The sequence below is a fragment of the Hordeum vulgare genome, chromosome 1H (assembly GCF_904849725.1).
Source record: "Hordeum vulgare subsp. vulgare chromosome 1H, MorexV3_pseudomolecules_assembly, whole genome shotgun sequence".
Lineage (NCBI taxonomy): Eukaryota > Viridiplantae > Streptophyta > Magnoliopsida > Poales > Poaceae > Hordeum > Hordeum vulgare.
Genome location: NC_058518.1, coordinates 418628857 through 418654151, shown reverse-complemented (window position 1 = coordinate 418654151; position 25295 = coordinate 418628857).

Sequence of the window (25295 nt, the reverse complement as noted above, 5' to 3'; positions counted from 1 at the left end):
CAACTCTAATTTGCTCAAGGGGTGTAGGTGTTCTAATGTAGCCTCTACGTATCACAGTTGAAACTTGAGAATGCTCCTTTATCCTAACAGGGAAAGGTGGTTTCTCAATGTAAGCACTAGGAACAACAGGATCATTATAGGCAATGACTTTCTCTTCAACTCGATTGGGTTTAACTACATTGACTTCTAAAGGAGGATGATATTTAAACCACTTCTCTTTGGGGAGATAAATATGAGCAGCAAATGATTCACACAATGAAGCTACTATCTCAGAGTCAAGTCCATACTTAGCGCTAAAGTCACAAAAAGTATTTGTTTCAACAAAGGATTTGACGCAATCAAACTTGAAATTCATACCTCGCTCCTTACCTTCTTCAAGCTCCCAATCTTCAGAGTTGCGTTTAATTCTCTCCAATAAATTCCATGTGAAGTCAATATCTCTCTTCATAAAAGAACCGGTACAAGAAGTGTCAAGCATGGTGCGATCATCATGAGAAAGTCGAGCATACAAGTTGTGAATGATAATTTCTCTCGAGAGCTCATGGTTGGGGCATGAATATAACATTGATTTAAGCCTGCCCCAAGATTGAGCGATGCTTTCTCTATCACGAGGCCAAAAATTATAAATATAATTCCGATCACAATGTACTAAATGCATAGGATAAAACTTTTGATGAAATTCCAATTTCAACCGATTGTAGTCCCATGATCCAGTATCATCACATAGCCTATACCATGTCAACGCCTTATCCTTCAAAGATAAAGGAAAGACCTTTTTCTTGACCTCATCCTCGGGCAAACCTGCGAGCTTAAATAAACCACAAACTTCATCAACATAGATTAGATGCAAGTCTGGATGTGATGTTCCATCTCCTGTAAAAGGATTAGCCAGCAGTTTCTCAAGCATACCCGAAGGAAATTCAAAGCAAATATTTTCAATAGGTGCAGCAGGTTGAGGAGCAACTCTTTGTGCTTCCGGTCGAGGTGAAGATACCCCGAACAAGCCCCTCAAAGGATTAGTTTCCATAGTGACAAGTGACAATAAATTTCAGCACACTATATGAATGTTTCCTTACCAAGTTCCACTTACCAAAGGCGCTTCACTCCCCCGCAACGGTGTCAGAAAAGAGTCTTGATGACTGATGTCCCACAAGCGTATGGGATCGCAACAGTTTTCGAGGGTAGTGTATTCAACCCAAATTTATTGATTCGCTCATAAGGGGAAACTAAAGGATATTCTCAAGTATTAGCAGCTGAGTTGTCAATTCAACCACACCTGAAAGATTAGTGTCTGCAAGCAAAGTATCAGTAGCAATGTAGTATGATAGCAACGGCACCAGAAAAAGCTTTGGCCATTCCCAGCAACAGCGCTAGAAAAGGCCTTGTTGACGGGATGTTAGCACCAACGAAGTCTTGGAACAAGTAACAATGGGGTAGCAAGGAATAGTAGTAGCAGCATCAGCAAAGTAACGAGTAACAACAGTAGCAGCAGCAGCAAAGTAACAACGGTAGTGACAGCAGCAAAGTGGCCCAATCCCTCTTGCAGTAAGGGACAAGCCTAGGCAAAGTAACGTAGCAAGGACCAGTAGTAAAAGACTCGTAGGCAGTGGATCGGTGATGGATGAGTATTACGGATGTGATTCATCATGTAACAACTATAACACAGAGAGATATGTGGCTAGCTCTCATTCGTCAATCTAATGTAGGCATGTATTCCGTATGTAGTCATACGTGCTTAGGGAAAAGAACTTGCATGACATCTATTGTCCATCCCTCCTGTGGCAGCGGGGTCCAAATGGAAACTACGGGATATTAAGGTTCTCCTTTTAATAAAGAACCAGACCAACGCATTAACACACGGTGAATACATGAACTCCTCATACTATGGTCATCTCCGGGAGTGGTTCCGACTATTGTCACTCCGGGGTTGCCGGGTCATAACACATAGTAGGTGATGATACGTCTCAAACGTATCTATAATTTTTGATGGTTTCATGCTATTATCTTGTCATCTTTGGATGTTTTATGTATCTTTTATATCTTTTTTGGGACTAACTTATTAATTCAGTGCCAAGTGCCAGTTCCTGTTTTTTCTGTGTTTTTGGCTCTTTTCAGATCTGATTTTGGAACGGAGTCCAAACGGAATAAAATCCCCGAGATGATTGTTTCCCGAACGAAAGAAGATCAGGGGGCTTGTGGGCCAAGCCAGGAGGGCTACAGGGATCCCACAAGCCCCCATTCCGCCACCAGGGGGCGGCAGTGGGCAGGCTTGTGGCCTCCCTGGCGCCCCCCTGACCTAGATCTTTCACCTATATATTCCCTAAAATCCAAAAAAATCAAGGGATCTACGAAAATACTTTTCCGCCGCCGCAAGCTTCCGTTTCCATGAGATCTCATCTGGAGACCCTTCCCGGTGCCCTGTCGGAGGGGACTTTGGAGTTGGAGGGCTTCTACATCAACATCATCGCCCCTCCAATGATTCGTGAGTAGTTCACTTCAGACGTACGGGTCCGTAGTTAGTAGCTAGATGGCTTCTTCTCTCTCTTGGATCTTCAATACAAAGTTCTCCATGATCTTCATGGAGATCTATCTGATGTAATCTTCTTTGGCGGTGTGTTTGTCGAGATCCGATGAATTGTGTATTTGTGATCTGATTATCTATGATATATATTTGAGTCTTCGCTGATTTCTTATATGCATGATTTTATATCCTTGTAAGTCTCTCCGAGCCTTGGGTTTTGCTTGGCTAACTAGATCTATGATTCTTGCAATGGGAGAAGTGCTTGGTTTTGGGTTCTTACCGTGTGGTGACCTTTCCCAGTGACAGTAGGGGCAGCAAGGCACACATCGTGTAGTTGCCATCAAGGGTAACAAGGTGGGCTCTCTCGTAGATATGAGATTGTCCATCTACATCATGTCATCTTGCATAAGGCGTTACTCTGTTCTTTTGGACTTAATACACTAGATGCATGCTGGATAGCGGTCGATGTGTGGAGTAATAGTAGTAGATGCAGAAAGTATCGGTCTACTTGTTTTGGACGTGATGCCTATAGATATAATCATTGCCATAGATGACGTCACGACTTTGCGCGGTTCTATCAATTGCTCGACAGTAATTTGTTCACCCACCGTCTACTTGCTTTCATGAGATAAGCCACTAGTAAACACTACGGCCCCCGGGTCTATTCACACCTATCGTTTCCACTTTTGCTTTTACTTTGCTTTGTTACTTTGTTGGTTTCAGTTCTCACTTGGCAAACAATCTATAAGGGATTGACAACCCCTTCATAGCGTTGGGAGCAAGCTTTTGTGTTTATGCAGGCACTTGTGATACTCCTTCACTGGATCGATACCTTGGTTCTCAAAACTGAGGGAAATACTTACCACCGCTGCGCTACATCACCCTTTCCGCTTCAAGGGAACACCAATGCAAGGCTCCAAGGCCACGGGGGAAATCCTTTGCATATTTGCCTAGGAAGTCCCTTAAGGCGTAGCCGTAGCAGAAGGATTCCTGGTGCCGTCAACACACCTATTTCTGGCGACGTTGGAAGGTCTTTTGTTGCAGTAGCAGGTGACTACAACTTGCAAGATAGGATCTAAAACACACATATACTGGCGACAACATAATAGGTTCAGATGTGAAATCATGGCACTCGGGCCCTAGTGACAAGAATTAAGCATAGCCAAGTAGTAGCAACATCAATCTAGAACATAGTGGATACTAGGGATCAATCCCCGTCAAGAACTTACTCGATTACATGATAGATCTGATCCAACTCATCACCGTCCAGCAAGCCTACGATGAGATTACTCACGAACAATGAAGAGCATCATGGAATTGTCGATGGAGAAAGGTTGATGGTGACGATGGCCACGATTTCCCCTCTCCGGAGCCCGAAACGGACTCCAGATATGCCCTCCACATGAAGAACAGGATGTGGCGGCGCCTCCGTATCGCAAAACGCGATGAAACCTTCTCTCTGATTTTTTTTGTCCAGGTGAAATGGAAGATATAGGACTGAGATTGGGGGCGGTGGTGCCACGTGGGCCCCACAAGCCTGCATTGCGCGGCCTAGGGGGTGGCCGCGTCGTGTGGGCTTGTGGCCCACTGGCACACCCCCTCACGTTGATCTTTGCGCGGGTATTTTTCTTTTTTTCCAGAAAAAATCTCCATAAATTTTCAGGACGTTTCGAGAACTTTCATTTCTGCACAAAAACAACACCATGGCAATTCTGCTGAAAACAGCGTTAGTCCGGCTTAGTTCCATTCAAATCATGCAAATTAGATTCCAAAACAAGGGCAAAAGAGTTCAGAAAAGTAGATACGACAGAGACGTATCAACTCCCCCAAGCTTAAACCTTGCTTGTCCTCAAGCAACTCAGTTGACAAACTGAGAGAGACAAAAGAAAAACTTTGACGAACTCTGTTTGATCTTGTTGTTGCAACTATGTCTAACTCACAACCAGAATTTCAGCAACATCACAAGCAAACCACATAAGCAAATGACATCTAGGTATCACGGTAAACTCATATCAATGGCATAATCAACTAGCGAGCAAATAATAATAAATCTCAAGTGTCAACACTTCAATCAAAACAACATGAAGCAGTACGAATAGATGGTATCTCGCTAGCTCTTTTTGAGACCGCAAAACATAAATGCAGAGCACCATAAAAGACCAAGGGCTGACTAAACATTGTAATTCAAGGAAATGAAGATCCAGTCATAGTCACACTCAACACAGTTAAAAGCAAAGCATAAAAATGACACAGGTGCTCTCTAATTGGTGCTTTTGTAAGAGGAGGATGACTCAACAGGAACATAAATAGACAGGCCCTTCGCAGAGGAAAGCATTGATTTGCAGAGGTGCCAGAGCTTAAGCTTTGAAAACAGAGATAATAATTTTGGGTGGCATGCTTTCATTGTCAACGCAATGACTAAGAGTTCTCAACATCTTCCATGCTACACATGCTATAGGCGGTTCCCAAACAGAAAGGTAAAGTTTTGACTCCCCCACCACCAATCAATCACACTCCACGGCTAGCCGAATCTCGGGTACCGTCCATACCAACATCAATCCTGGGGGAGTTTGGTCTGCAATTATCTTTTCGATTTGAGGATGGAACTGGGAATTTCAATTACCAACCCCTTTCTCGTGAATGATAGTGAATAAACACATATCGAGGATAACACGCCTAGCATGGAAGATACCAATAGCCCCCTGTCACCACATGAGCAGTTCGGGCATGCAAAACAAATTATTTCTTGAAGGTTTAGAGAGTGGCACATGCATATTTACTTGGAACGGCAGGTAGGTACCGCACATAGGTAGGTATGGTGGACTCATATGGCACAACTTTAGGTTTATGGAGGTGGATGCACAAGCAGTATTCCCGCTTAGTACAAATGAAGGCTAGCAAAAGACTGGGAAGCGACCAACTAGAGAGCGACAACAGTCATCAAAATGCATTGAGATTAACTAACATTGAGTGCAAGCATTAGTAGAACATAAATCACGATGAACATGAATATCATAGAGGCTATGTTGATTTTGTTTCAACTACATGCGTGAACATGCGCCAAGTCAAGCCACTTGAAACATTCAAAGGAGGATACCATCCTATCATACTACATCATAGTCATCTCAACATTCATGTTGGCAACCAAGACAAACCATTATAAGCTCCTAGCTAATTAAGCATGGCATAAGCAACTATGATCTCTAAGTTGTCATTGCAAACATGTTTCTCTCACAACAAAGCTGAATCAGGCATGAGTCGCTAGTCATATTTACAAAACAAAATAGGTCGAGTTCATACCAGGTTTTCCAGGCTCAGTCACTTCATCATATATCGTCATTATTGCCTTTCACTTGCACGACCGAACGATGTGAACAATAATAAGCGTGCTCGTGCATTGGACTATGCTGGAATCTGCAGGCAGACACAAAGGAGAAGACAAAGTAATATGGCTCTTGGAAAGCTAAGAAGGTATGCATGCAAGAGCCACTAAACATTGTAACCAATATCTTCTACCTTGACCCAAAGAAAAAGAAAACTATTTACACGGGAAAGCTCCCAACAAGCAAAAGAAGAAAAAGAAAATCTTTTTGGGTTTTCTCAAACTAGACACACACACGAGAAGAAAATGAGAAAAAGAAAATGAAACTAGCATGGATGATACAGTGGCAAAGTGTGAACACCGGCTAACAAAGTGAAAGCATAAGCAAGAATGTAAAGTCGGTGAGAACACATACTCCCACAAGCTTAGGCTTTTGGCCTAACTTGGTCTACTCCCAAGGACGGTCCTAGCGAAACCCAAAATCATAAGCGGGGTTATACGGGAGCGCTGCAGCCACTGCCTGAATAGCTGCGAAACGATTTTTCTGGAGGTAGGAGAAGTGGATGGAAGCAAGAATGAGTGGAGGTGGTACCTGTGGGCCCCACAAACCTAGGTGGCGTGGCCAGGGGGTGCCCGCGCCCCAAGGGCTTGTGGCCCACTGGTGTGGCCCCCACACAGACTCTTTGTCCCAGTATTTTTCAAAAATTCCAGAAAAAATCATACTTGATTTTCACAGCGTTCGGAGAACTTTTATTTTCGGTGTACTTTTCCACCGGACGCTAAAACAGAAAACAGGGAAAACTAAACTAAACCTATCATTTTTCTTCTAAGCAACCGAAAGTGAAAGCTTGGAACAGAGGTTTTTGACTCCTCGATTCATCCATCTCATGGTCATCGAAAGAAATCCGTCAATGGGGTTGATCAAATCCCCTCGACAAAACTTTCTCGAATCGCAAAAGAGTACAGAGAATTTTCGAATAGCCACTAGGTCACCTCAATGGGGATGAGTATCTCCCCAACAACAAAATCATACTTCATCTTGACACGATGAATAGGGCATTGAAAGCTCCCAATAAGAATCGATGAAGTTTTTTCGATAGCATTGATGCAATGTACTCGATATTGTTTCTTCGGAAAGTGCACCGTATGCTCATTACCGTTGACATGGAAAGTGACATTACCTTTGTTGCAATCTATAACAGCCCCTGCGGTGTTAAAAAGGGTCTTTTCAGGATGACAACCATGGCATCGTCCTCAGGAATATCCAAGATAACAAAGTCTGTTAAGATAGTGGTGTTAGCAACCACAACAGGCACATCCTCGCAAATGCCGATAGGGAAAGCAGTTGATTTGTCGGCCATTTGCAGAGAGATTTTAGTGGGTGTCAACTTATCCATTTCAAGTCTATGATAAAGAGAGAGAGGCATAACACTAACACCGGCTCCAAGGTCGCACAACGCAGTTCTAACGTAGTTGCCTTTAATGGAGCAAGGTATAGTGGGCACACCGGGATCACCTAGTTTCTTCGGAGTTCCACCCTTGAAAGTGTAATTGGCAAGCATGGCGGAGATCTCAAGATCAGGTATCCTCCTCTTATTAGTCACAATATCTTTCATGTACTTAGCATACGGAGACATCTTGAGCATATCTGTCAAACGCATCTGCAGAAAGACAGGTCTGATCATCTCAACGAAGCGCTCAAAATCTTCATCATCCTTTTTCTTGGATGGTTTGGGAGGAAAGGGCATAGGTTTCTGAACCCATGGCTCCCTTTCTTTACCATGCTTCCTAGCAGTGAAGTCATTCTTATCGTATCTTCTATTCTTAGGCTGTGGGTTATCAAGATGAACACTAGGTTCAATCTCCACATCCTTTTCATTGCTAGGTTGAGCATCTTCATGAATATCACTATTGATATTATCATTAGGCTCATGTTCATCACCAGATTATGTTTCAGCATCAGAGACAGAGGCATCGTTTGGACTCTCACGTGTAGCAGCGACAAGGTTGCTAGCGTGCACGTTCCTATCATGTTTCTTCTTCTTTCTAGGACGACTAGGTGCATCAGTGCTAACTCCTTGAGACTCTTGTTCTAATCTCTTCGGATGACCCTCAGGATACAAAGGTTCTTGGGTCATTCTACCGCCTCTAGTGACGACTCTGACGGAATTTCCATTCAAGTCGTTGAGCAAGTCATTCTGAGCTTTAAGTACTTGTTCTACCTGAGTAGTAACCATAGAGGCATGCTTACTCAGAAGCTTAAGATCATTGACATTTTTGTCCACACAAGTACTTAAATGACTAATCATACGAGCATTCTTTTCCAATTGTCTGCTAACATAATCATTGAAACTCTGTTGTTTGGCAACAAAGTTATCAAATTCATCCATGCATAAGCTAGCAGATTTATCAAAAGGAATATAACTCTCATCAAACCTACGCAGAGAATTTACTTCTACTACCTGTATGGGGTTATCGAGACCATGGATCTCTTCGATAAGTGGTAGATTTTTGACATCTTCAGCTTTAATGCCTTTCTCTCGCATAGATTTCTTGGCTTCTTGCATATCTTCAGGACTGAGGAATAGAATACCTCTTTTCTTCGGAGTTGGCTTAGGAGGTGGTTCAGGAATAGTCCAAGCATTCTCATTGCACAAGATGTTGTTCAGTAGAATCTCAGCTTGTTCTACGGTTCGTTCCCTAAAAACACTACCGGCACAATTATCTAAGTGGTCTTCGGAAGCATCGGTAAGTCCATTATAGAAGATATCAAGTATTTTATTCTTCTCAAGAGGGTGAGCAGGCAAACCATTCAGTAGCTGGATAAGCCTCCCCCAAGCTTGTGGGAGACTCTCTTCCTCAGCTTGAGAAAATTTGTATATTTCCTGCAAGGCAGCTTGCTTCTTATGGACAGGGAAATATTTTTCAGAGAAGTAGTAGACCATATCGTTGGGGCTACGCACACATCCAGGAGCAAGAGAAGTGAACCAGGTCTTAGCATCATCCTTTAGCGAGAAAGGAAACAGCTTGAGCATATAGTAGTGGCGGATCTATTCCTCACTAGTGAATAGGGTGGCTATATCGTGCAGTTTGGTAAGATGGGCTACAACCGTTTTAGACTCGTAACCGTGAAAGGGATCAGATTCGATTAGAGTGATTAACTCAGGGTCGACAGAGAATTCATAATCCTTATCGGTCACAAAGATAGGTGAAGTGGCAAACTTCGGGTCGTATTTCATCCTAGCGTTCACAGATTTTTCTTTCCACTTGCGCAGAAGTTTCTCAACATCATAGCTATCCTTACACGCAAGAAAGTCCTCAGCTATCTCTCCCTCCATAACATAGCGTGTATCAGGCATAGCAGGCAATTCAGGCATAGTAGAACTGATCACTTCAAGAGTATTAGCAGTTTCAGAACTATCATCACATCTAGTAGCAACTCTAGCAATATGTGCATCAAGGGCACCAAGTGGCAAAGAGTATCAGGCATAGCAGGCATAGTATCAAGCATAGCATCATCATGCATAATATCTAGCATAGCATCATCAGGCATAGTATCTAGTATAGCAGCATCATAAGCATCATGGACAGCAGAAGTAGCATCATCAAGCAGAGGCGACATATCAAGATTTCTAGCAGGAGGCGAAGTCGTTAACTTACTCAAAACTGAAGGTGAATCAAGTGCAGAGCTAGATGGCAATTCCTTACCTCTCATCGTAGTGTAAGGTAGGATTTTAGTTCTTGGATCTTTCGGATTCCTCATAGTGATCAGCACACGTCAATCCAAGTGACTCACAAAATATAGTTGTGCCTCCCCGGCAACGGCGCCAGAAAAAGCCTTGATGTCCCACAAGCGTATGGATCGCAGCAGTTTTCGAGGGTAGAGTATTCAACCCAAATTTATTGATTCGCTCACAAGGGGAAGCTAAAGGATCTTCTCAAGTATTAGCAGCTGAGTTCTCAATTCAACCACACCTAAAATATTAGTGTCTGCAAGCAAAGTATCAGTAGCAAGGTAGTATGATAGCAACGACACGAGAAAAAGCTTTGGCAATTCCCATCAACGGCGCTAGAAAAGGCCTTGTTGAAGGGATGTTAGCGCCAACGAAGTCTTGCAACAAGTAATAGCGGAGTAGCAAGGAACAGTAGTAGCAGCAGCAGCAAAGTAACAAGTAACAACAGTAGTAGCAGCAACAAAGTAACAGCAGTAGTGACAACAGCAAAGTGGCCCAATCCCTCTTGTAGCAAGGGACAAGCCTAGGCAAAGTAACGTAGCGAGGACCAGTAGTAAAAGACTCGTAGGCAGTGGATCGGTGATGGATGAGTATTACGCATGTGATTCATCATGTAACAGCTATAAGACAGAGAGATATGTGGCTAGCTCCCATTCGTCAATCTAATGCCGGCATGTATTCCGTATGTAGTCATACGTGCTTAGGGAAAGAACTTGCATGACATCTATTGTCCATCCCTCCCGTGGCAGCGGGGTCCTAATGGAAACTACGGGATATTAAGGTTCTCCTTTTAATAAAGAACCGGACCAACGCATTAACACGCGGTGAATACATGAACTGCTCATACTATGGTCATCTCCGGGAGTGGTTCCGGCTATTGTCACTCCGGGCTTGCCGGGTCATAACACATAGTAGGTGACTACAACTTGCAAGATAGGATCTAAAACACACATATATTGGCGACAACATAATAGGTTCAGATCTGAAATCATGGCACTCGGGCCCTAGTGACAAGCATTAAGCATAGCAAAGTAGTAGCAACATCAATCTAGAACATAGTGGATACTAGGGAGCAATCCCCGTCAAAAACTAACTTGATTACATGATAGATCTCATCCAACTCATCACCGTCCAGCAAGTCTACGATGAGATTACTCACGAATGATGAAGAGCATAATGGAATTGTCGATGGAGAAAGGTTGATGATGACGATTGCGACGATTTCCCCTCTACGGAGCCCAAAACGGACTCCAGATCTGCCCTCCACATGAAGAACAGGATGTGGCGGCGCCTTCGTATCGCAAAACGCGATGAAACCTTCTCTCTGATTTTTTTCCACGCGAAACGGAAGATATAGAACTGAGATTGGGGGCGGTGGTGCCACGTGGTCCCCACAAGCCTGCATGGCGCGACCTAGGGGGGTGGCCGCGCCGTGTGGGCTTGTGGCCCACTGTCACACCCCCTCACGTGGATCTTTGTGCAGGTATTTTTCTTTTATTCCAGAAAAATCTTCGTAAATTTTTAGGACGTTCCGAGAACTTTCATTTCTGCACAAAAACAACACCATGGCAATTCTGCTGAAAACAGCGTTAGTCCGGGTTAGTTCCATTCAAATCATGCAAATTAGAGTCCAAAACAAGGGCAAAAGAGTTGAGAAAAGTAGATACGACGAAGAAGTATCAATGACCCACGAGTATAGGGGATATATCGTAGTCCTTTCGATAAGTAAGAGTGTCGAACCCAACGAGGAGTAGAAGGATCTGACAAGTGGTTTTCAGCAAGGTAATATGTGCAAGCACTGAAATTATCGGTAACAAGTAGTTGTGTGGTGAGATGATTCGTAGCAACCAACAAGTAAAAAAAGTAGCAACGGTGCAGCAAAGTGGCCCAATCCATTTTGTTGCAAGGGATAAGCCTGGACAAAGTCTTATAGGAGGAAAAACGCTCCCGAGGACACACGGGAATTTCTGTTATGCTTGTTTTCATCATGTTCATATGATTTGCGTTCGTTACTTTGATAGTTTGATATGTGGGTGGACCGACACTTGGGTACTGCCCTTACTTGGACAAGAATCCCACTTATGATTAACCCCTCTCGCAAGCATCCGCAACTACGAAAGAAGAATTAAGACAAAGTCTAACCATAGCATTAAACTAGTGGATCCAAATCAGCCCCTTATGAAGCAACACATAAACTAAGGTTTAAGCTTCTATCACTCTAGCAACCCATCATCTACTTATTACTTCCCAATGCCTTCCTCTAGGCCCAAATAATGGTGAAGTGTTATGTAGTCGACATTCACATAACACCACTAGAGGAAAAACAACATACAACACATCAAAATATCAAACGAATACCAAATTCACATGACTACTATTATCATGACTTATCCCATGTCCTCAGGAAGAAAAGTAAATACTCACAAAGCATAATCATATTCATGACCAGAGAGGTAATGAGTAGGATCAAGGATCTGAACACAAACTCTTCCACCAAGTAATCCAACTAGCATCAACTACAAAGAGTAATTAACACTACTAGCAACCTTACAAGTACCAATCGGAGTCGTGAGACGGGGATTGGTTACAAGTGATGAACTAGGGTTTGGAGATGAGATGGTGCTGATGAAGATGTTGATGGTGATGAGTCCCCTCTGATGAGAGGAGCATTGGTGATGACGATGGCGATGATTTCCCCCTCTAGGAGGGAAGTTTCCCCGGCAGGATCGTCCTGCCGGAGCTCTAGATTGGTTCTGCTCAAGTTCCGCCTCGTGGCAGCGGCCAATCCTCCGAAAAACCTCCTCCTGATTTTTTTCGAACGAAACCCTTCTTGTAGCAAAAGGGGGGAGCCAGAGGGCCAGCTGGGTGCCCACAAGCCCCCTAGGCGCGACCAGGGGGGTGGCCACGCCTAGCAGGCTTGTGGCCACTTGCTGGCGCCCCTCTGGCACTTCTTCGGCCCAGTATTTTTTATAAATCCCGAAAAATATCCTCGTTGATTTTCACGGCGTTTGGAGTTGCGCAGAATAGCTATCTCAAACTTGCTCCACTTTCACGCGAGTATTCCAGCTGCCGGCATTCTCCCTCTTCATGTAAACCTTGCAAAATAGGAGAGAAAAAGCATAAGTATTGTACCTTGAAGTGAAATAACAGCCCAAAAACCTTTGCATCATGCTTTCATGTTGATATTTATCGCTTTTTGGGCTGTTATTTCACTTCACGGTACAATACTTATGCCTTTTCTCTCTTATTTTGCAAGGTTTACATGAAGAGGGAGAATTCCAGCAGCTGGAATTCTGGCCTGAAAAAGGAGCAAGTTTGAGATGTCTATTCTGCGCAACTCCAAAAGCCGTGAAAATCAACATGGATTTTTTTGGGATTTATAAAAAATACTGGGCCGAAGAAGTGCCAGAGGGGCGCTAGCAGGTGGCCACAAGCCTCCTAGGCGCGGCCGCCCCCCTGGCCGCGCCTACGGGGCTTGTGGGCTCCCTGCTGGCCCACTGGCCCTCCTCTTTTGCTACAAGAAGGGTTTCGGTCTGAAAAAATCAAGAGGAGGCTTTTCGGAGGATTTGCCGCCGCCACGAGGCGGAACTTGAGCAGAACCAATCTAGAGCTCCGGCAGGACGATCCTGCCGAGGAGACTTCCCTACCGGAGGCGGAAATCATCGCCATCGTCATCACCAACACTCCTCTCATCGGAGGGGACTCATCACCATCAACATCTTCATCAGCACCATCTCATCTCCTAACCCTAGTTCATCACTTGTAACCAACCTCCGTCTCGCGACTCCGATTGGTACTTGTAAGGTTGCTAGTAGTGTTAATTACTCTTTGTAGTTGATGCTAGTTGGATTACTTGGTGGAAGAGTTTATGTTCAGATCTTTGATGCTACTCATTACCTCTCTGGTCATGAATATGATTATGCTTTGTGAGTAGTTACTTTTGTTCCCGAGGACATGGGATAAGTCATGCTAATAGTAGTCATGTGAATTTGGTATTCGTTCGGTATTTGATGTGTTGTATGTTGTTTTTCCTCTAGTGGTGTTATGTGAACGTCGACTACATAACACTTCACCATTATTTGGGCCTAGAGGAAGGCATTGGGAAGTCTCAAGTAGATGATGGGTTGCTAGAGTGACAGAAGCTTAAACCCTAGTTTATGCGTTGCTTCGTAAGGGGCTGATTTGGAACCACTAATTTAATGCTATGGTAAGACTTTGTCTTAATTCTTCTTTCGTAGTTGTGGATGCTTGCGAGAGGGGTTAATCATAAGTGGGATGCTTGTCCAAGTAAGGGCAGTACCCAAGCACCGGTCCACCCACATATCAAACTATCAAAGTAACGAACACGAGTCATATGAACATGATGGAAACTAGCATGACAGAAATTCCCGTGTGTCCTCGGGAGCGTTTTTCCTCCTATAAGACTTTGTCCATGCTTGTCCCTTGCTACAAAAGGGATTGGGACACTTTGCTACACCGATGTTACTTTTGTTACTTGCTACTTGCTACGAACCATCTCACCACACAACTACTTGTTACCGATAATTTCAGTGCAAGCAGATATTTCCTTGCTGAAAACCACTTGTCAGATCCTTCTGCTCCTCGTTGGGTTCGACACTCTTACTTATCGAAAGGACTACGATAGATCCCGTATACTTGTGGGTCATCAGTGGGCCTCTAGGATTTATTAGGAATTTCTAAAATTATATATTGGGCTGGCCCAAAAGTAGATAAAATTCCAGCAATCCCCCACCAGATCCGAGAGGTACACAAAATTTGCCTTTGGTTCCAAAACACTGTTTTATATACCGATACTGCAGTGGAGACTGTTAAGTTGAACTTCCACCTAAAACTCTTTGCTACACTAGGAAGCAACTTGAAAAGTGGACTAGGCCTTGAACAGCAAGTTTTTTGCGAATGTAGCTTCACAGAGAGCCTTGACCGATACTAGGCTACCGTCGGACTTCCCTGCTGGTGGAGCTTATGCGTCATACTCCGAGACCTTTCATGAGTTTACTAGAGAGCACCCTACTCTCATAGATTGCGACGTTAACAACCGGACTCATATAGGTGTGTTCTTCAAAAGATGTTCTGCGGGACAACATCTCTGCTTCAATAAACCACTTAGAACATACTAAGATGTATATGAACCTGCCATGCAGTTTAGGAAAGCATTGCATCTTCATGGAGTGGAATTATCAATGATAAGGATACTTTCCTCTCAGTTGACCAACAGTTTGTCTTCCACATCTAATTCATGGGATCTCCGATCACAAAGAATAGGATACCACTGTGAACAACTCATATTGTGGGTATCATACCCTTCTCCCTCGATGCATTATCTATCACATTACGCGATGGACCCTTAGTAAAAGGATCTGTCAGATTTTTAGATCTTTGGATATAATCCAATGCAATAACTCCGGAGTTTCTCATTTTCCTGACATATTTTAACCTTCTCTAAACATGTCTTGATGACTTCATGTTATCCTTTGAGCTTCTCACTTTCATGATTACAGTTTGATTGTCACAGTTCATAATGATTCCCGGCACAGGTTTCTCAACAACCGGCAAGTCATCAAGAGCCGGCGAAGCCAATCCGCTTCAACCGTAGCTGTATCTAGTGTTGTGAGTTCTGCTTCTATTGTTGACCTTGTTAAGATCGTTTGCTTGCAAGACTTCCAAGAAACAGCGCCACCTCCATGAGTGAATACATATCCAATCGTAGCCTTTCTCTCATCAGCATGAGAGATCCAGTTTGAATCACTATACCCTTCAAGCACCTTTGGGTGTCCACTATAGTGAATTACATAATTTGCAGTGCCTTTCAAATAACGCAAAACTCTCTCTAGAGCTTTACAATGCACATCTCCTAGTTTTGAGACAAACCGACCCAGTTTGCCAACAACAAAAGAAATGTCAGGTCTTGTAGCACTGGCCAAGTACATAAGGGAGCCAATAATCTGAGTGTATTTTAATTGATCTCTAGCAATTCTTCGATTCTTTCGAAGCAGCACGTTGGCATCATATGGTGTTGGAGAGGGCTTGCAATCACTATATCCAAAGTGACTCAAGATCTTTTCCACATAGTGAGATTGAAGCAATGTAATCCCACAAACATCGTCTCCCAACAACTTGATGTTCAGAATGACATCAGCCACTCCTAAATCCTTCATCTCAAAACAGTGAGATAGGAAATCCTTGACCTCCTTAATAACATTTAGATTTGTTCCGAAAATCAGTATGTCATCAACATACAAGCAAAGGATAACTCCCTCGCCCCCACCATGGCGATAGTACACACATTTATCATCTTTGTTTCAACAAAGCCCGCAGCTGTTAAAGTTCTTTCAAACTTCTAATGCCACTGCTTGGGTGCTTGCTTAAGTCCATATAAAGACTTCAGCAACTTGCACACTTTTCCTTCCTGACCATCTACTACAAAATCATCTGGTTGTTCCATGTAAATTTCCTCATCCATTCTCCATTTATGAAAGCAGTCTTAACATCCATTGGATGAACGAGAAGACCATGTGAGGCAGCTAGTGAAAGTAGTACTCGAATAGTGGTCAGTCGAGCCACGGGTGAGTAAGTATCAAAGAAGTCTTCACCTTCCTTTTGGGTATAACCTTTGTCTACAAGTCGTGCCTTATACTTCTCGATAGTACCATCGGGCCTAAGCTTTTTCTTGAATACCCATTTGCATCCTATAGGTTTGCATCCATAAGGACGATCAGTGATCTCCCAAGTTTCATTTGCCAAGATGGAATCCATCTCACTACGGACCGTTTCCTTCCAGTAGTCAGCATCTTCAAATGCGTAGGCCTCTGAAATATAACTGGGAGTGTCATCTATGAGATACACAATAAAATCATCACCAAAGGACTTTGCAGTCCTCTGTCTCTTCCTCCTGGTAGGAACATCATTCTTCTCCTCCACAGGATTTTCAAAGTTTTCCATCGAAATGGTGGGTTTAGTAATTGTAACTAATTCATGACTAGATGAACTAGGCATCTCCTGATTAGATGAGATAGCCATATCTTTCATGGAAAAGATATCTTCGAAGAAAGTCTCATCATTCGATTCCATGATTGTACTAACATGCATGTGAGATACCTCAAATTTTACAACCAAGAATCTTTATCCAATGCTATGAAAAGCATATCCCAGGAAAACACAATCCACAATTTTGTTGGGGAACGTCGCATGGGAAACAAAAAATTTCCTACGCGCACGAAGACCTATCATGGTGATGTCCATCTACGAGAGGGGATTTCCGATCTACGTACCCTTGTAGATCGCACAACAGAAGCGTTAAGAAACGCGGTTGATGTAGTGGAACATCCTCACGTCCCTCGATCCGCCCCGCGAACCGTCCCACGAACCGTCCCGCGATCCGTCCCACGATCCTCTCCGATCTAGTGCCGAACGGACGACACCTCCGCGTTCAGCACACGTAGAGCTCGACGATGATCTCGGCCTTCTTGATCCAACAAGAGAGACAGAGAGGTAGATGAGTTCTACGGCAGTGTGACGGCGCTCCGGAGGTTGGTGGTGATCTAATCTCAGCAGGGCTCCGCCCGAGCTCCGCAGAAACGCGATCTAGAGGTAAAACCGTGGAGGTATGTGGTCGGGCTGCCGTGGCAAAAGTTGTCTCAAATAAGCCCTAAAACCCCACTATATATAGGAGGGAGGGAGGGGAGGAGGCAGCCTCAAAACCTAATGGTTTGGCCGAAATTGGAGGTGGAGGAGTCCTACTCCAATCCTACTTGGAGTAGGATTCCACCTTCCCACTTGGAAACTCTTTCCACCTTGTGTTTTTTCCTTCTCAAACATTATGGGCCTTAGTGGGAACTTATTCCAGCCCACTAGGGGCTGGTTTATCTCTTCCCATAGCCCATGAGACCCCTTGGGACGTGACACCCCTCTTGATGGTCCCCGGCACCCCTCCCAGCACTCCCAATACACTACCGATGAGCCCGAAACTTTTCCGGTAATGCACGAAAACCTTCCGGTAACCAAATGAGGTCATCCTATATATCAATCTTCATTTCCGGACCATTCCAGAAACCCTCGTGACGTCCGTGATCTCATCCGGGATTCCGAACAACATTCGGTAACCAACCATATAACTCAAATACGCATAAAACAACGTCAAACCTTAAGTGTGCATACCCTGCGGGTTCGAGAACTATGTAGACATGACCCGAGAGACTCCTCGGTCAATATCCAATAGCGGGACCTAGATGCCCATATTGGATCCTACATATTCTACGAAGATCTTATCGTTTGAACCTCAGTGCCAAGGATTCATATAATCCCGTATGTCATTCCCTTTGTCCTTCGGTATGTTACTTGCCTGAGATTCGATCGTCAGTATCCGCATACCTATTTCAATCTCGTTTACCGACAAGTCTCTTTACTCGTTCCGTAATACAAGATACCGCAACTTACACTAAGTCACATTGCTTGCAAGGCTTGTGTGTGATGTTGTATTACCGAGTGGGCCCCGTGATACCTCTCCTTCATACGGAGTGACAAATCCCAGTCTTGATCCATACTAACTCAACGAACACCTTCGGAGATACCTGTAGAGCATCTTTATAGTCACCCAGTTACGTTGCGACATTTGATACACACAAAGCATTCCTCCGGTGTCAGTGAGTTATATGATCTCATGGTCATAGGAACAAATACTTGACACGCAGAAAACAGTAGCAACAAAATGACACGATCAACATGCTACGTCTATTAGTTTGGGTCTAGTCCATCACATGATTCTCCTAATGATGTGATCCCGTTATCAAGTAACAACACTTGCCTATGGCCAGGAAACCTTGACCATCTTTGATCAACGAGCTAGTCAACTAGAGGCTTACTAGGGACATTGTTTTGTCTATGTATCCACACAAGTATTGTGTTTCCAATCAATACAATTATAGCATGGATAATAAAATATTATCATGAACAAAGAAATATAATAATAACTAATTATTATTGCCTCTAGGGCATATTTCCAACAGTCTCCCACTTGCACTAGAGTCAATAATCTAGTTCACATCACCATGTGATTTCAACGAATCCAACACCCATATAGTTATGGGGTCTGATCACGTCCTGCTCGTGAGAGAGGTTTTAGTCAACAGTTCTGAAACTTTCAGATCCGTGCATTCTTTACAAATCTTTATGTCATCTTATAGATGCTGCTACTACGTGCTATTCGGAAATGCTCCAAATATCTACTCAACTATACGAATCCGTTTCACTACTCATAGTTATTCGGATTAGTGTCAAAGCTTGCATCGACGTAACCCTTTACGACGAACTCTTTAACCACCTCCATAATCGAGAAAAATTCCTTAGTCTATTTAGTTAATAAGGATAACTTTGACCGCTGATCAGTGATTCAATCCTGGATCACTCTTGGTACCTCTTAACAGACTTGCTGCAAGGCACACATCAGGTGCGGTACTCAGCATGGCATACTTTAGAGTCTACGGCTAAGGCATAGAAGACGACCTTCGTCTATTCTCTTTATTCTGCCGTGGTCGGGTTTTGAGTCTTACTCAAATTCACACCTTACAACGCAACCAAGAACTCCTTCTTTGCTGATCTATTTTGAAATCCTTCAAAAACTTGTCAAGGCATGCATCTTGTTGAAACTTCTATTAAGCTCTTTCGATCTATCTCCATAGATATTTGATGCTCAACGTTTAAGTAGCGCAATCCAGGTATTCCTTTGAAAAACTCCTTTCAAACAACCTTGTATGCTTTACAGAAATTCTACATTACTTCTGATCCACAATATGTCAACCACATATACTTATCAGAAATTCTATAGTGCTCCCACTCACTTCTTTGGAAATGCAAGTTTCTCATAAACCTTGTACAAACCCAAAATCTTTGATCATCTCATCAAAGTGTATATTCCAACTCCGAGATGCTTGCACCAGTCCATTGAAGGATCGCTGGAGCTTGCATACTTGCTAGTATCTTTAGGATCGACAAAACCTCCTGGTTGTATCACATACAATGTTTGCTCAAGGAAACCGTCGAGGAAACAATGTTTTGACATCCTATGTGCAATATTTCATAAATAATGCAGCAACTACTATCATAATTCTAACAGACTTTTAGCATCGCTACGAGTGAGAAAGTCTCATCATAGTCAACTGTTTGATCTTGTCGGAAACATCTTTGCGACAAGTCGAGCTTTTCTTAGTAGTGACTTATCACCATCATCGCCTGTCTTCCTTTTAAAGATCCATCTTTACTCAATAGTCCTATGACCATCAAGTAGTTCTTCCAAAGTCTACACTTTGTTTTCATACAGGGATCCTCTCTCGGATTTCATGGCCTCCAGCCATTTGTCAGAATCCGGGCCCACCATTGCTTTCTCCATAACTCGTAGGTTCACTGTTGCTCAACAACATGACCTCCAAGACAGGGTTACCGTAGCACTCTACAGTAGTACGCGACCTTGTCAACCTACGAGGTTTGTAGGAACTTGATCCGATGCTCGATGATCACCATCATCAGCTTTCACTTCAATTGGTGTAGGCGCCACAGGAACAACTTCCTGCGCCCTACCACACACTGGTTGAAGTGATGGTTCAATAACCTCATCAAGTTCTACCACCCTCCCACTCAATTCTTTCGAGAGAAACCTTTCCTCGAGAAAGGATCCGTTTCTAGAAACAAACGCTTTGCTTTCGGATCTGAGATAGGAGATGTACCCAACTGTTTTGGATATCCTATGAAGATGCATTTGTCCGCTTTGGGTTCGAGCTTATCAGACTGAAACTTTTTCACATAAGTGTCGAAGCCCCAAATTTCAAGAAACGACAGTTTAGATTTCTCTAAACCTCAGTCTATACTGTGTCATCTCAACGGAAATACGTGGTGCCCTATTTAAAGTGAATGTGGTTGTCTCTAATGCATAACCCATAAACGATAGTGGTAATTCGATAAGAGACATCATAGCATGCACCATACCAAATAGTGCGTGGCTATGACGTTCAGACATATCATCACACCATGATGTTCCAGGTGGCATGAACTGCGAAACAATTTCCACATTGTCTTAACTGCGTACCAAAACTTGTAACTCAGATATTCATTTCTATGATCATATCGTAGACAGTTTATCCTCTTGTTACGACGAACTTCACTCCGAAACAGAATTGAACTTTTCAATATTTCAGACTTGTGATTCATTAAGTAAATACTCTTGTATCTACTCAAATCGTCATTGAAGTAAGAACATAATGATATCCACTGCGTGACTCAGCACCCATTGGACTGCATACATCAAAATGTATCACTTCCAACAAGTTACTATCTTGTTTCATCTCAATGAAAACAAGGCCTTGCTCATGTGGTATGATTTGCATGTCACTAGTGATTCAAAATCAAGTGAGTATAAAGATCCATCAGCATGGAGCCTCTTCATGCAATTTATACCAACATGACTCAAGCGGAAGTGCCACAAGTAACTGGTACTATCATCATTACCTCGTATCTTTTGGCACCAATATCATGAACATGTGTAACACTACGATCGAGATTCAATAAACCATTGAGGGTAATTATTCAAGCAAATAGAATAACTATTATTCTTTTAAATGAATAATTGTATTGCAACAAACACGATCCAATCATGTTCATGCTCAACGCAAACACCAAATAACAATTATTTGGGTTTCACCACCAATCCCGATGATAGAGGGAGCGTGCGATGTTTGATCATATCAACCTTGGAAACACTTCCAACATGTATCGTCACCTCGCCTTTAGCTAGTCCCCGTTTATGTCGTAGCTTTCATTTCGTGTTACTAATCACTTAGCAACCAAACCGGTATCCAATACCCTCGTGCTACTAGGAGTACTAGTAAAGTACACATCAACATCATGTATATCAAATATACTTCTTTCAACTTTTGCCTGCCTTCTTATCTACCAAGTATCTAGAGTTGCTCCGCCTCAGTGACCGTTCCCCTCATAATAGAAGCACTCAGTCCCGGGCTTGGGTTTAATCTGGGGTCTCTTCATTAGTGCAGCAACTGCTTTGTCGTTTCACGAAGTATCCCTTCTAGCCCTTGACTTCCTCGAAACTTAGTGGTTCTACTAACCATCAACTATTGATGCTCCTTCTTGATTTCTACTCTCGCAGTGTCAAACATCGCGAATCGCTCAAGGATCATTGTATCTATCCATGATATGTTATAGTTCATCACGAAGCTCTCACAGCTTGGTGGCAGTGACTTTGGAGAACCATCACTATCTTATCTGGAAGATCAACTCCCACTTGATTCAAGCGATTATCGTACTCAGATAATCTGAGCACACGCTCAACGATTGAGATTTTCTCCTTTACTTTGTGGACAAAGAATTTTGTCGGAGGTCTCATACCTCTTAACAAGGGCACAAGCATGAAATCACAATTTCATCTCTTTAGAACATCTATTATGTTCCGTGACGTTTCAAAACGTCTTCGGCGCCTTGCTTCTAAGCCATTAAGTATTTTGTACTGAACTATCGTGTAGTCATCAGAAACGTGTATGTCGGATGTTCACAACATCTACAGACGACGCTCGAGGTGCAGCACACCGAGTGGTGCATTAAGGACATAAGCCTTCTGCGCAGCAACGAGGACAATCCTCGGTTTTATAGACTCAGTCTGCAAAGTTTGCTACTATAAACTTTCAACAAAATTTTCTCTAGGAACATATAAAAACAGTAGAGCTATAGCGCAAGCTACATCGTAATTCGCCAAGACCATTAGACTATGTTCATGACAATTAGTTCAATTAATCATATTCCTTAAGAACTCCCACTCAAAAAGTACATCTCTCTAGTCATTTGAGTGGTACATGATCCAAATCCACTATCTCAAGTCCGATCATCACGTGAGTCGAGAATAGTTTCAGTGGTAAGCATCTCTATGCTAATCATATTAACTATACGATTCATGCTCGACCTTTTGGTCTCATGTGTTCCGAGGCCATGTCTGCACATGCTAGGCTCGTCAAGCGTAACCCGAGTGTTCCGCGTGTGCAACTGTTTTGCACCCGTTGTATGTGAACGTTGAGTCTATCACACCCGATCATCACGTGGTGTCTCGAAACGAAGAACTGTTGGAACGGTGCACAGTCGGGGAGAACACAATTTCGTATTGAAATTTTAGTGAGAGATCACCTCATAATGCTACCGTCGTTCTAAGCAAGATAAGGTGCATAAAGGATTAACATCACATGCAATTCATAAGTGACATGATATGGCCATCATCATGTGCTTCTTGATCTCCATCACCAAAGCACCGGCATGATCTTCTTGTCACCAGCGTCACACCATGATCTCCATCATCATGATCTCCATCAACGTGTCGCCATCGGGGTTGTCGTGCTACTCATGCTATTACTACTAAAGCTACGTCCTAGCAATATAGTAAACGCATCTGCAAGCACAAACGTTAGTTTAAAGACAACCCTATGGCTCTTGCCGGTTGCCGTACCATCGACGTGCAAGTCGATATTAACTATTATAACATGATCATCTCATACATCCAATATATCACATCACATCGTTGGCCATATCAAATCACAAGCATACCCTGCAAAAACAAGTTAGACGTCCTCTAATTGTTGTTGCATGTTTTACGTGGTGACCATGGGTATCTAGTAGGATCGCATCTTTCTTACGCAAACACCACAACGGAGATATATGAATTGCTATTTAACCTCATCCAAGGACCTCCTCGGTCAAATCCGATTCAACTAAAGTTGGAGAAACCGACACTCACCGGTCATCTTTGAGCAACGGAGTTACTCGTAGCGATGAAACCAGTCTCTCGTAAGCGTACGAGTAATGTCGGTCCGAGCCGCTTTGATCCAACAATACCGCGGAATCAAGAAAATACTAAGGAGGGCAGCAAAACGCACATCACCGCCCACAAAAACTTTTGTGTTCTACTCGAGAAGACATCTACGCATGAACCTAGCTCATGATGCCACTGTTGGGGAACGTCGCATGGGAAACAAAAATTTTCCTACGCGCACGAAGACCTATCATGGTGATGTCCATCTACGAGAGGGGATTTCCGATCTACGTACCCTTGTAGATCGCACAGCAGAAGCGTTAAGAAACACGGTTGATGTAGTGGAACGTCCTCACGTCCCTTGATCCGCCCCGCGAACCGTCCCACGAACCGTCCCGCGATCCGTCCCACGATCCGCTCCGATCTAGTGCCGAACGAACGGCACCTCCGCGTTCAGCACACGTACGGCTCAATGATGATCTCAGCCTTCTTGATCCAGCAAGAGAGACGGAGAGGTAGATGAGTTCTCCGGCAGCGTGATGGTGCTCCGGAGGTTGGTGGTGATCTAATCTCAGGAGGGCTCCGCCCGAGCTCCGCAGAAACGTGATCTAGAGGTAAAACCGTGGAGGTATGTGGTCGGGCTGCCGTGGCAAAAGTTGTCTCAAATCAGCCCTAAAACCCCACTATATATAGGAGGGAGGGAGGGGAGGAGGCAGCATCAAAACCTAAAGGTTTGGCCGAAATTGGAGGTGGAGGAGTCCTACTCCAATCCTACTTGGAGTAGGATTCCACCTTCCCACTTGGAAACTCTTTCCACCTTGTGTTTTTTCCTTCTCAAACCTTATGGGCCTTAGTGGGAACTTATTCCAGCCCACTAGGGGCTGGTTTATCTCTTCCCATAGCCCATGAGACCCCTTGGGGCGTGACACCCCTCCTGATGGTCCCCGGCACCCCTCCCGGCACTCCCACTACACTACCGATGAGCCCGAAACTTTTCTGGTAATGCACGAAAACCTTCCGCTAACCAAATAAGGTCATCCTATATATCAATCTTCGTTTCCGGACCATTCTGGAAACCCTCGTGACGTCCGCGATCTCATCCGGGACTCCGAACAACATTCGGTAACCAACCATATAACTCAAATACGCATAAAACAACGTCAAACCTTAAGTGTGCAGACCCTGCGGGTTCGAGAACTATGTAGACATGACCCGAGAGACTCCTCGGTCAATATCCAATAGAGGGACCTGGATGCCCATATTGGATCCTACATATTCTACGAAGATCTTATCGTTTGAACCTCAGTGCCAAGGATTCATATAATCCCGTATGTCATTCCCTTTGTCCTTCGGTATGTTACTTGCCTGAGATTCGATCGTCAGTATCCGCATACCTATTTCAATCTCGTTTACCGACAAGTCTCTTTACTCGTTCCGTAATACAAGATCCCGCAACTTACACTAAGTCACATTGCTTGCAAGGCTTGTGTGTGATGTTGTATTACAGGGTGGGCTCCGAGATACCTCTCCGTCATACGGAGTGACAAATCCCAGTCTTGATCCATACTAACTCAACGAACACCTTCGGAGATGCCTGTAGAGCATCTTTATAGTCACCTAGTTACGTTGCGACGTTTGATACACACAAAGCATTCCTCCGGTGTCAGTGAGTTATATGATCTCATGGTCATAGGAACAAATACTTGACACGCAGAAAACAGTAGCAACAAAATGACACGATCAGCATGCTACGTCTATTAGTTTGGGTCTAGTCCATCACATGATTCTCCTAATGATGTGATCCCGTTATCAAGTAACAACACTTGCCTATGGCGGAAACCTTGACCATCTTTGATCAACGAGCTAGTCAACTAGAGGCTTACTAGGGACAGTGTTTTGTCT